This window comes from Medicago sativa, chromosome 6 (assembly GCF_051527215.1).
Source record: "Medicago sativa cultivar Bolivia chromosome 6, Bolivia_mono, whole genome shotgun sequence".
In the NCBI taxonomy this organism is placed as follows: domain Eukaryota; kingdom Viridiplantae; phylum Streptophyta; class Magnoliopsida; order Fabales; family Fabaceae; genus Medicago; species Medicago sativa.
In genome coordinates this window covers 26,140,662-26,154,710 of record NC_140754.1, presented here as the reverse complement: position 1 = coordinate 26,154,710, position 14,049 = coordinate 26,140,662, and the positions used below count along the sequence as shown (strand labels likewise).

At 36.7% G+C, this 14,049-nt stretch overlaps 1 long non-coding RNA gene across 1 annotated transcript; it reads right to left on the bottom strand.

Moving 5' to 3' along the window:
* Positions 1–1,175: 1,175 nt before the first annotated feature.
* On the bottom strand, positions 1,176–3,847 carry LOC146914188 (uncharacterized). Its single transcript, XR_015014025.1, has 2 exons — positions 3,544–3,847; positions 1,176–1,458 (listed from the first exon to the last, which is right to left on the bottom strand). It is a non-coding gene; the product is annotated as an uncharacterized LOC146914188 (long non-coding RNA).
* Positions 3,848–14,049: the final 10,202 nt, after the last annotated feature.

The following is a 14,049-nucleotide window of genomic DNA, read 5'->3' as shown; positions in this document are numbered from 1 at the left end:
CCTTTTAGAAGTATTCGGAAAACTCATCACAAAATCCATGGATATACCATCCCATTTCCATTCTGGTACATCTAACGGTGTCATCAACCCAGCAGGTTTCTGATGTTCTACCTTCGACTTCTGACAAATCAAACAAGAGTACACGAATTGTGCTACATCACGTTTCAATCCAGACCACCAAAACAACTTCTTTAAGTCATGATACATCTTTGTAGCTCCCAGATGAATACTCAAGCTACTCCTATGACTCTCTTCAAGAATCATCTTCTTTATCTCATCATTATCTGGAATACAAATCCTCCCTCGAAATCTCAACACACCTTGGTCATCGACCTTAATGTCACCATCTTCATCTTTTACTTTAATCTGGTGATAACCCGGCCTCAATTCAATCTTGCTGAACACACGTGCACCCACTAACTTATCCATCAAGTCATCAATTCTTGGAAGTGGATACCTATTCTTTATAGTCACTTTATTCAACTGTTGATAATCGATGCACAACCTCATACTTCCATCTTTCTTCTTTACTAGCAAGACTGGCGCTCCCCAAGGTGAAACACTCAGTCTTATAAACTTCTTATCCAGCAATTCCTCCAACTGTTTCTTCAACTCAGCTAACTTAGAGGCCGACATACGGTAAGGTGTCATAGACACATGCTTCGTTCCCGGAACAAGGTCAATGGAAAATTCAACTTCTCTCTTCGGCGGCAGACACTTCCTGATGTGCCGGTAAGATCAAACAACAATTCTCTTCAGGAAAACTTCAGGAAATCCTCACACAATTTGCAACTTATCACTCACTGTTTGATTCTCAATAGACAGTGACGCCATCAACGAAAACATCAAAATTCCATCTCGTTCTAACTGCTTCAGCTGCTTAGTAGACAAAAACCTTGCTCCACTTTCTTCTTCGGCGGAAGAAAAGTACATCGATACTAAAACAATTAATACAAACATGGATGTACTCCAACCAGTTCATACCAGGTATTGGTTCTCTACATAACAATCAACAATAAGCACAACTTAAATACAACACAAAACTGTAAAACGACACAACTCGACTCACTACTTGGCCGGGTGGACCGACCTGCTCTGATACCAATTGTAACACCCCGTTTTCCCAACATAAAAATTTCATATTAAATCAGAGTATTTGAATCTTAAACGGAATGTCACATGCTACTTGAAAATTCTTATAATAGATATTAATAAATATCCTTCCAGGTTCAACATCATAAAAGTCTGAAAATACGCAGCGGAAATAGTTCAACATGAATAAACTCTTGGCACGCAGGCCTTATCAGAAAATCTCATAATTTGGTTCAATACTTATTCATAAAAAGTTCATAAAAGACACGTAAGGAATAGATATGAAAGCAAGCCCATCCCGTTACGTATCAGAGCACCTAGACACAAGTGAGGAGTCCCCTCACGAACACTTCTAGTCTTTATTACCTGCAAGTTACCCATACGAAGGGCAACATTTTCAAGCAGAAGGGGTGAGATTTCACAGTCAATAACTTAAGCATATAATTCATTAAAATGCATTTAGAAACATAAATCATTATTAACATATCAAACATTCATCACTTAGCATATTATCATTTCATAATCAAATACCATCATCAAACATCATGTTCAACTTAACACTTGACTCGACAACACGACTCAACTTGACAATGCAACTCTTAGCAACTTAACAACTTAAACCATCGTGAAACTTCTTGATATGCAAATGCATGTGGTACCATTCAACAACATAAATGAGCGTAATTAGGCTCTTCAACATGTGAGCATAAAGCTGCCGGGCTTAAAGCCCCCAACGTAGTTTGAGCACCAAGGCTGCCGGGCCTAAAGCCCCCAACTTTAATGAGCACAAGGCTGCCGGGCCTAAAGCCCCCAACTTTAATGAGCACAAGGCTGCCGGGCCTAAAGCCCCCAACTTTAATGAGTATGCAATGGACTCAACTCCTACAACTTAGACATCTTGAACTTCTTAAACAACTTATATGATTCCAATAATTTGAACAACTTCTTACGACTTCACAACTTAGACCGACACTTACAACTTTATGACATTAATGGTCAACAGCATCAAACGATAAACATCAACATCTTAAACATCGCATCAACATAAGCATCATAAATAACACATATTTAAATCACACATCTTCCAAATAGCACTTCACTATATAACACATTTTAAATAGCATCATTATCAAATACACATAATTAAATAGCAGTTCAATTATACATCATCAAATAATTCATAATTTTAAATGATTGATTCATTTCAAATGTTCCAAAGACACACTGGTTGATCACTGAATTTCACTATTGCATCTCTAGAATAAATATATAAATTTTGCTTTACCTCGACAGTACCTATTAAACCACTTTAAAAATTAGGATATATATTATTTCGATCCAGGAACAACTGCAAAGACCATATTTTTTCTTCTACTTAAGTTCCCTCAATTCTATCTCCCTGTAACTACTATTAATTCTTAGAATTCAATTCCCGCTAGGCATAAGACATTCAATTTTCTATATGTGAGTACATGGCATTATATGTACCGTCCACCTAAACTCATGCATCGTAACTTAGTAGTAGTACTATTTAACTTCATGACATGATCAATTTTTAATTGAGCCAAATCCAAAATATATAGGAAACTTCAAATTCATATCAGCTTAACCAAATATATGTATTCCCAATGCTATTCACGCAAACAGTGCATTTGATAAAAATTACGTAACAGGTCCCATATGTATCATAAACTAAATATATAAAAAAAAACTGAATGGAATAGTCTAGATCCAAATTCAAGAATGGAATTAAAACCAACCTAAAATATTATAAGCAGGGAGCATCTAACTCTTATTATACATATCACATATATGATAAAATAACACTTTCCATAGTCCTATATTCTTCACGGGTATTATAATTAAAAGTTTATATGTATTCCCAATGCTATTCACGTAAACAGTGCATTTGATAAAAATTACGTAACAGGTCCCATATGTATCATAAACTAAATATATAAAAAAAAACTGAATGGAATAGTCTAGATCCAAATTCAAGAATGGAATTAAAACCAACCTAAAATATTATAAGCAGGGAGCATCTAACTCTTATTATACATATCACATATATGATAAAATAACACTTTCCATAGTCCTATATTCTTCACGGGTATTATAATTAAAAGTTTATAGTGATAATATACATCAGTGTGCGAATCAAAATCACAAACTCTTCTTATTTTTACAGATTGGTCTAAGCACATAAATCAAAAATACAAATCACATGTATATCAACCGAAAAGAACATGAATTAACTGAAAACAAGGAAAATAAACACAAACCCTTCACTACCCATATGTTCATACCTATTCAACGGTTTTTCATCACCTAATCATCAATTCTCACTCAAACCCTAATTCTCATAATCTTACAAAACCTCAACCTAATCATGCTAAAATCATTTTTCAGAATCATACCCTTAATAATATTGAAAGTTAGTCTCACCCTTACCTGGATTGGAGATCTCGCAGAATATAAAATAACAAAGAGGACTTCATGGCAGCAAATTTATTTCGGCAACTTATTGACTACATGTTCAGCCTTCGTTGATTGGCTATCCCGCACTTCGCAAATCAATAAAATAAATATTATGAACAAAAGTGGTTGCTGCAAATCGACCCCATTCACTCTTGGTTTTCACGTAGCACCAAATAGCTCCGCCGTTTTTCTTTCATCTCACAATGCTCTCTGTTTTTTTTAGGTTGCATTCGGCTGCTTATATACTAGTGGTTTAGCTAATTAGGTTTCTGGAAGTAGCCATATATATATCCTAAAGCTTATCCTCGTCACCAATCCTTTTTAATATCATAAATACATATATAATAATATACTTCCCCTAAGAAAATATCATAATATAATTGCTACCTTTGTGGTCCTTTTATTAATACTTATTTCTTCTTCCTACCACCAATCTTTCTAATATTCACCAAATAACCCTTCGGCTTAATATTTATTTTATTTTCAAATCTTATTTTATTAAATAATAAAATAAGTCATAACATCTTTAATAAATCATATAATTCACACACATCATATAAACCACTTAAATCACATAAAAATCGTATGAATCACATAAATCTCATAAATCGCATAATATATCCTAAAACTCATAAAAATAGTTAAATAATTAAGACTGGTACTAGGTTCGATTCCCACGGGAGGCAAAAACACTAGTATGGTGAGGGGGCTAGTGATTAAGCTTGTGAGTAACAGTGCAGTGCAGGGGGGGTGCAGTGCCTTGCGAGGGGCCCACCTGGGCTGTTACACGTACAACAGAACAACAGATCCAGACGAGCACATCGAGAACATCGAGGTAGTTCTCACTAATCGATCGGTACAAGGCACCGTGAAATGTAAGCTCTTCGTCACTACCTTACGACGAGGAGCCGTAACCTGGTTCAAGAACTTACGGAGAAATGCCATCAACTCATGGAGGGACCTCTGTGACGAGTTCACGACCCACTTCACCGCTTCAAGGACGCAACCAAAAATGGTGGCATCCCTTGAAGCCATCGTCCAAGGAAAAAGCGAACCTCCTCAAGACTACATCGAAAGGTTCAACAAGGAAGCTGTGCAGGTAAGAGGTGCCGACGAGACAATGAAGTGGTACCTCATTGCCAAAGGTCTGCATGAAGGCACAAACGTCAAGAAGGCTGTCCGTCTAGATCGACCAAGGACTCTCAACGAGTTCCTAGCGATCGCAAAAATCTACATCAGATACGAAGAGGAGCTGTATGCGGACAGCCTCAACAAATCCAGGAAGTAGGATCCTGCCCTGAATCCTCCAAAAAGCCCTTCCATGAGAAAAAGAGGAAAGGCAAAATAGCTCGTGAAGGCAAAGCCCCTAGCGGTTGTTTCATCGAGTACACACCCTTGGTCATGTCCAGGGAAAAAATCCTTGCCGAGATCGCGATAGCCGATCTAACGGAAGCTGGCGTCAAGCCACCAAAGGCTCCTTCGCAGGAGAGGAAGGGGGTCGACAAAACAAAATATTGTCGATTCCATAAGTGTCACGGACACATAACTGACGATTGCATCCCCCTGAAGAACGCTATCCACGGTTATTCGGTTCGAGGGACATATAGGTTTCTCACTTCAGCTGCTGAATCAGTGACTAGTGCTACTATTACTAATGTTTGGCTTAACCAGGTCCCTTCTAAGGTTTCTATTTTTGCTTGGTGTCTTCTTCAAGATAGAATTCCAACAAGATCAAATTTGGTGCTGTAACGCCTACTTTTTAATATTTAATATTTAAATGATTTATTGCATTTTAGTAGTATATTATGTGGTTTATTATAATATATATAATGTAATATATATTATTATTTTATATTATATATATTAATAAAATAGATTGATGAGGAACACGGGAGTTAAGGAGAGCTTAAACTACCTTGCCGCTAGTATTAGGTATATAGATACATATGCTAGTCATGTAACATAAGAATCAAAAACCCTTGTATATGTATTGCGGCAGCCTCATGGTTTTTCACTCTGATGATTCACCTTACATCACTATTATTATCAAAATCCATCATTCCATAAACTTATACGTGGATCCATTGATCATGAGTACATTGGGGAACATGCCGCACACTAGCTTTGTACATATAACCTTCACATAGCTTCACATCTGTTACAAATTAAGTCGGCTCTATTTTCCTTTAGTTCTAAGGAAACCGATCAACCAAGGGATACAACCACCTATTTATTTCGGCTGTTATGGTTTTCGTTTAATACGTCGGCAAAAGAAGAGGTGAACCAGTTAAATGCTTGGATTTGTGGCTGCTATTGAGTTTGTTATGTTTTGTGAAAGCTTCAATCGAGGTAAGGGTGAGACTAATTTTCAATATTATTAAGAGTATGATTCTATAGGATGAATTTAGCATGATCAGGTTAAGTTTTGGTGAGAATTGAGAATTAGGTTTAAGAACAATTTTGATGATTGAACCATGAACAGATGTTAGATTGATGCTAAATTAGTGTACAGAACTCAGATATACCATAAGATGATAATTAGATGTTGAATTGAGGTTAGAATTAGGAGATTAAGTGAAAAGTTGGAATTTTTAGGTTTCTGGCCGTACTGACATTCATCGCTCGCACCTGCGAGCAAGAACACTCGCAACTGCGAGCTAGAACCCAGAACTCGCAACTGCGAGCAATGCAACTCGCAACTGCGAGTGACCTGTGAGCTCGCAACTGCGAGCAGAATAACTCGCCACTGCGAGTAAATACGTAGGAACCCAGAATGCACACTTTGCTCGCCATTGCGAGTGAAGTTACTCGCCACTGCGAGTTAGGCTGTTAGTTGCCCAAAATTGTCCCGATGCGATCCTTTCGCACGTGTAGTCTTGAGATGACCTTAGAAGTAAGTTAGAGAGCTGTTTAGGATGCTTTCATAAGCTCCAGAAGTCTGTTATGGTGACAGAAACTAGAAGTGTTGCTGCATGAATGCTATAATGATTTTTTATGATATTTATATTGATGTAATTAATTCTTTATGTGAATGTTAACACATTCAAGCGTTGTTAATTGTTGTATGTTGCTGCTGTTTTCTGTTGTCGACTGTTAGTGTCTTGAGGTTGCATGAGTCGGTCTATGTTGTTGGAATTTAAGAAGTCGTCCATGATTATGAGTCGTATGAGTTGTACACGTCGTTGTCTAAGTTGTTGGAAGTTGAGTTCATTGCATACTCATTAAAGTTGGGGGCTTTAGGCCCGGCAGCCTTTGTGCTCATTAAAGTTGGGGGCTTTAGGCCCGGCAGCCTTTGTGCTCATTAAAGTTGGGGGCTTTAGGCCCGACAGCCTTTGTGCTCATTAAAGTTGGGGGCTTTAGGCCCGGCAGCCTTTGTGCTCACACGTTGAAGAGCCTATTATGCTCATTTTGTTGCTGATTGGTACCACATGCATTTGCATATCAAGAAGTTCATGATGTTTAAGTTGTCGAGTTGTTGTCGAGTTGATAGAGTTGCATGGTCAAAGATGAGTCGTGTTGTTAGGTTGTTGTTGAGTTGATAGAGTTGCATGGTCAAGGATGAGTTGTGTCGTCAAGTTGAGTGTTAAGTTGATTATGATTTGTGATGAAAATTAGTAATGGTATTTGATGATTGTATTTGTTATGTAATGAAAAATATGTTAATTGTTAATTGTTGATATGTTATTAATGTTTAAGTTGTTAAATGCATTTTATTGGATTATATGCTTAATGTATTGATTATGAAATCTCACCCCTTCTGCGTATATGTTGCCTCGACCGTGGGTAATGTGCAGGTAATAAAGATTAGAGGCGTTCATGAGTGGACTCTCAGTTGGTGTCTAGGTGCTCTGATACGTAACGGGATGGGGGCTTGCTTTTACTTCTATTCCTTACGTGTTTCTTTTATGAACTAATTTATGAGAATTTCCAATAAGGCCTGTGTGCCAAGATTTCTATTATGTTGAACTATTTTCCGCTGCGTAGTTTCAGATTTTATGATGTTGAACTTGAAGGATAATTATTATTATCTATTTTATGATTCTCAAGAAGTATGTGACTTTCCGTTTATGATTTAAATACTCTGATTTTAAATGAAATTTTCAAGTTGGGGAAAACGGGGTGTTACAATTGGTATCAGAGCAGGTGGTCCATCCGGCCAAATAGATGAGTCGAGTAGTGTCGTTGACGATTGAGATATCGTCATTGAGTTGTCCTGTTTGTTGTTTGTTGTTTAACCCTTAGTAAGAACTGGTTGGAGTACAACCATGTTCACATTAATTGTTTTAGTAAGTCGGTGTATTTCTCTTCTGCCAAAGAAGAAAGTGGAGCAGAGTTTTGTCTACTAAGCAGCTGAAGCAGTTAGCACGTGATGGAATTTTGGATGTTTCCGTTGATGGCGTCACTATCTATTGAGAATCAAGCAGTGAGTGATAAGTTGCAAATTGTGTGAGGATTTCCCGAAGTTTTCCTGAAGATATGCAGAAGACGGCTTTTAGGACGCGATATGGACATTATGAATATAAGGTGATGCCTTTTGGTGTTAGTAATGCGCCTGGCGTGTGGAGTACATGAATCGCATTTTTCATGCATTTTTGTATCGCTTCGTGGTTGTGTTCATCGATGATATTTTGATTTACTCTAAGACAGAAGAAGAACACGCTGAGCATTTGAAGATTGTCTTGCAAGTGCTGAAAGAGAAGAAGTTGTATGTTAAATTGTCTAAGTGTGAATTTTGGTTGAAGGAAGTAAGCTTTCTTGGCCATGTTATTTCTGGTAGTGGTATTGCAGTCGATCCGTCTAAAGTTGAAGCAGTATCACAATGGGAGACTCCTAAGTCAGTTACAAAGATTGGAAGCTTTTTGGGTTTGGCAGGTTACTACCGAAGATTTATAGAAGAATTTTCTAAGTTAGCACTTCCGTTAACGCAGTTGACATGTAAAGGTAAAACCTTTGTGTGGGATGTTCATTGTGAGGATAGTTTTAATGAATTGAAGAAGCGTTTGACGACGGCTCCGATTTTAATTTTGCCGAAACCTGATGAACCTTTTGTGGTGTATTGTGATGCGTCCAAGTTGGGCTTAGGCGGTGTACTTATGCAAGATGGTAAAGTGGTTGCTTATGTATTAAGACAGTTGAGAATTCATGAACGGGATTATCCTACTCATGATCTTGAATTAGCCGCAGTTGTATTTGTGCTTAAGATTTGGAGACATTACTTGTATGGTTCGAGATTCGAGGTGTTTAGTGATCACAAGAGCTTGAAGTATTTGTTTGATCAGAAAGAATTGAATATGAGACAGCGAAGGTGGCTCGAATTGTTGAAAGATTATGATTTTGGTTTGAATTATCATCCGGGTAAAGCTAATGTTGTTGCAGATGCCTTAAGTAGTAAGACTTTACATATGTCTGCCATGACGGTTAAAGAGTTTGAATTGCTTGAACAGTTTAGAGATTTGAGCTTAGTTTGTGAAATGTCGTCTCGGAGTGTTAAGGTAGGAATGCTGAAAATTGATAATGATTTCTTGAAAAGTATTAAAGATGCGCAGAAAGTTGATGTTAAGTTTGTGGACTTGTTGGTTGCCAGTAATCAAGCTGAAGATAGTGACTTTAAGGTCGATGATCAAGGTGTGTTGAGGTTTCGAGGTAGAATTTATATTCCAGACAATGATGAGATGAAGAAGATGATTCTTGAAGAGAGTCATATGAGTAGCTTGAGTATTCATCCGGGAGCTACAAAGATGTATCATGACTTAAAGAAGTTGTTTTGGTGGTCTGGATTGAAACGTGATGTAGCACAATTTGTGTACTCTTGTTGATTTGTCAGAAGTCGAAGGTGGAGCATCAGAAACCTATTGGGTTGATGACACCGTTAGATGTACCAGAATGGAAATGGGATAGTATATCCATGGATTTTGTGACGAGTTTGCCGAATACTCCTAAAGGGAATGACGCTATTTGGGTGATTGTTGATAGATTGATGAAGTCGGCACACTTCATTCCGATTAATATTAGTTTTCCTGTAGCTCAGTTGGCGGAAATCAATTAGAGAAAAGATGAAAGAGTCGCAAGTTAGACAGGAGAGTTATCATGATAAGCGCAGGAAGGATCTTGAGTTTCAAGAAGGGGACCATGTGTTTTTGAGAGTCACTCTGGTGACAGGTGTTGGGCGTGCATTGAAGTCAAAGAAGTTGACTCCGAAGTTTTTTGGTCCGTATCAGATATCAGAAAGAGTTGGAACGATGGCTTACCGAGTGGGTTTACCACCGCATCTTTCAAATTTGCATGATGTTTTTCATGTGTCGCAACTTAGGAAGTATGTTCCGTGATCCAAAGAGAAGATGTGCAAGTTAGGGATGACCTTACGGTTGAGATCTTACCAATGAGAATTGAAGGTCGTTTGGGAAGGAGCAGCTGGTGAAAGTTTGACGTGGGAATTAGAGTGTAAGATGCGAGAATCTTACTCAAAGTTGTTTGAACAAGGTACATTTACGAGGACGTAAATACTCTAAGTGGGGGAGAGTTGTAACGCCTACTTTTTAATATTTAATATTTAAATGATTTATTGCATTTTAGTAGTATATTATGTGGTTTATTATAATATATATAATGTAATATATATTATTATTTTATATTATATATATTAATAAAATAGATTGATGAGGAACACGGGAGTTAAGGAGAGCTTAAACTACCTTGCCGCTAGTATTAGGTATATAGATACATATGCTAGTCATGTAACATAAGAATCAAAAACCCTTGTATATGTATTGCGGCAGCCTCATGGTTTTTCATTCTGATGATTCACCTTACATCACTATTATTATCAAAATCCATCATTCCATAAACTTATACGTGGATCCATTGATCATGAGTACATTGGGGAACACTAGCTTTGTACATATAACCTTCACATAGCTTCACATCTGTTACAAATTAAGTCGGCTCTATTTTCCTTTAGTTCTAAGGAAACCGATCAACCAAGGGATACAACCACCTATTTATTTCGGCTGTTATGGTTTTCGTTTAATACGTCGGCAAAAGAAGAGGTGAACCAGTTAAATGCTTGGATTTGTGGCTGCTATTGAGTTTGTTATGTTTTGTGAAAGCTTCAATCGAGGTAAGGGTGAGACTAATTTTCAATATTATTAAGAGTATGATTCTATAGGATGAATTTAACATGATCAGGTTAAGTTTTGGTGAGAATTGAGAATTAGGTTTAAGAACAATTTTGATGATTGAACCATGAACAGATGTTAGATTGATGCTAAATTAGTGTACAGAACTCAGATATACCATAAGATGATAATTAGATGTTGAATTGAGGTTAGAATTAGGAGATTAAGTGAAAAGTTGGAATTTTTAGGTTTCTGGCCGTACTGACATTCATCGCTCGCACCTGCGAGCAAGAACACTCGCAACTGCGAGCTAGAACCCAGAACTCGCAACTGCGAGCAATGCAACTCGCAACTGCGAGTGACCTGTGAGCTCGCAACTGCGAGCAGAATAACTCGCCACTGCGAGTAAATACGTAGGAACCCAGAATGCACACTTTGCTCGCCATTGCGAGTGAAGTTACTCGCCACTGCGAGTTAGGCTGTTAGTTGCCCAAAATTGTCCCGATGCGATCCTTTCGCACGTGTAGTCTTGAGATGACCTTAGAAGTAAGTTAGAGAGCTGTTTAGGATGCTTTCATAAGCTCCAGAAGTCTGTTATGGTGACTGAAACTAGAAGTGTTGCTGCATGAATGCTATAATGATGTTTTATGATATTTATATTGATGTAATTAATTCTTTATGTGAATGTTAACACATTCAAGCGTTGTTAATTGTTGTATGTTGCTGCTGTTTTCTGTTGTCGACTGTTAGTGTCTTGAGGTTGCATGAGTCGGTCTATGTTGTTGGAATTTAAGAAGTCGTCCATGATTATGAGTCGTATGAGTTGTACACGTCGTTGTCTAAGTTGTTGGAAGTTGAGTTCATTGCATACTCATTAAAGTTGGGGGCTTTAGGCCCGGCAGCCTTTGTGCTCATTAAAGTTGGGGGCTTTAGGCCCGGCAACCTTTGTGCTCATTAAAGTTGGGGGCTTTAGGCCCGGCAGCCTTTGTGCTCATTAAAGTTGGGGGCTTTAGGCCCGGCAGCCTTTGTGCTCACACGTTGAAGAGCCTATTATGCTCATTTTGTTGCTGATTGGTACCACATGCATTTGCATATCAAGAAGTTCATGATGTTTAAGTTGTCGAGTTGTTGTCGATTTGATAGAGTTGCATGGTCAAAGATGAGTCGTGTTGTTAGGTTGTTGTTGAGTTGATAGAGTTGCATGGTCAAGGATGAGTTGTGTTGTCAAGTTGAGTGTTAAGTTGATTATGATTTGTGATGAAAATTAGTAATGGTATTTGATGATTGTATTTGTTATGTAATGAAAAATATGTTAATTGTTAATTGTTGATATGTTATTAATGTTTAAGTTGTTAAATGCATTTTATTGGATTATATGCTTAATGTATTGATTATGAAATCTCACCCCTTCTGCGTATATGTTGCCTCGACCGTGGGTAATGTGCAGGTAATAAAGATTAGAGGCGTTCATGAGTGGACTCTCAGTTGGTGTCTAGGTGCTCTGATACGTAACGGGATGGGGGCTTGCTTTTACTTCTATTCCTTACGTGTTTCTTTTATGAACTAATTTATGAGAATTTCCAATAAGGCCTGTGTGCCAAGATTTCTATTATGTTGAACTATTTTCCGCTGCGTAGTTTCAGATTTTATGATGTTGAACTTGAAGGATAATTATTATTATCTATTTTATGATTCTCAAGAAGTATGTGACTTTCCGTTTATGATTTAAATGCTCTGATTTTAAATGAAATTTTCAAGTTGGGGAAAACGGGGTGTTACAGGTGCGCAGACATGTTCTTCATCCTCACCATAATTTTTGTCACAGCGGATGTGGTACTGTTGAGACAACAGATCATCTTTTTGTTGGCAGTAATTATTTTGGGAGGGTTTGGTCCCTTATTTACCTTTGGCTCGGTATCGATTTTGTTAATCCAGGGGGGATTAACGATCACCAGTTTATTCATTTGGCGGGCTTGCCGCGTTCTTCACATATTTATTTGAAGATTATTTGGCTTGCTTCTTCTTGGGCAATTTGGAGGGCTAGAAACAATTGCGTCTTTAAAAATGTGGTTACTAATCCTCACGACATTCTGGAAAAAAGTGAAGCTTAATTCCTTTTTATGGATTTCTTCGAATTTTGTAACAATTGCGTTTGGTTTTCATGATTGGTGGAGACATCCATTACTGTGTATGGGTGTCACGTAATTTTTTTTTCTTGTGGTGGCGGCATCTTTTGTTAGGTTGTCATGTTTGTATTGTAACAGATATTGTGTGATTCATCACTTTTAGCACATCTTGTGCGGGGTGAATCACTTTTCGTTTGAGCAATATATTCCATTTTGATTTGTTCAAAAAAAATTGTCGGTTACATCAAATAAAATTTAATTTTTTTAATACATGTTTTTATAATATTAAAGATATTAACAATGTTAATTTCAAAATGGGTAAACTAATAATTAATAGATAATAATCGCGTTTTAGGGTACAACTAATCCATAATCACAACAATTTTCTTATTCAGCTATTCTTTGGTTCTCTGAAACAAGACTTCATTTCTGACGTGTCACCTAGAAAAAAAATCGTGGATATTGGTTGTGATGGTTGTTCGTGCTTGGTTTTTTCCTAATGGATTGAAATGTATTTTCTTTCATATTGTTTTTGTTTTTGTATTTTTTATTTGAGATATGATATTTTAATCTTTTGTTATGAAGAACATTGTTTTACAAGTTCAAGAAGCAACTATAAGAGGGAATTGTCAATTTCCTCATTTGATGTTGGTTCCAACGGTTAATCAAATTATCAACATAATTTGTCAATCAAATTATCAAAATAGAGAGAACATGTTTTTTAGTGATTTTATATGGCTTAAGTTGTCTCTTCTCATGTCATTATTCTGTGTATTTTTTATTTTACCAAAATAAAGTTCAAGTACTAGACATTGAATTTATGATTTACATTTAATTATACATTTTTTCTGTACGTCTTAATACTTCAATGGTATTCTATGTCAATTTTATTAAATTAAATTGAGAAGTTATATATGTGTTTCATGTTGATTTGTGTTCTACTTTACGCAAATGTTTTTGTTCAAGATAGAAGCCACTATGCGTGTTCACAACAGCATGTCTCACGTGACAATAGTTCTATCAAATTGTTAAAATTCTTTATTATTTGTATGAAAAATTAAATAAACGTTCAAATTTATTAAAAATGTTGCGTAATAAAAATTGGTCAATTACATCCAAATAATAATTAGTTGAAAGAACATTACAATTAATAAAATAATGTACGGCTATGATATTGATCGGCTACAATAAAATAAAAATTAGTAAAATAAACGCTTTGATTAAATGAGAAATTTTTT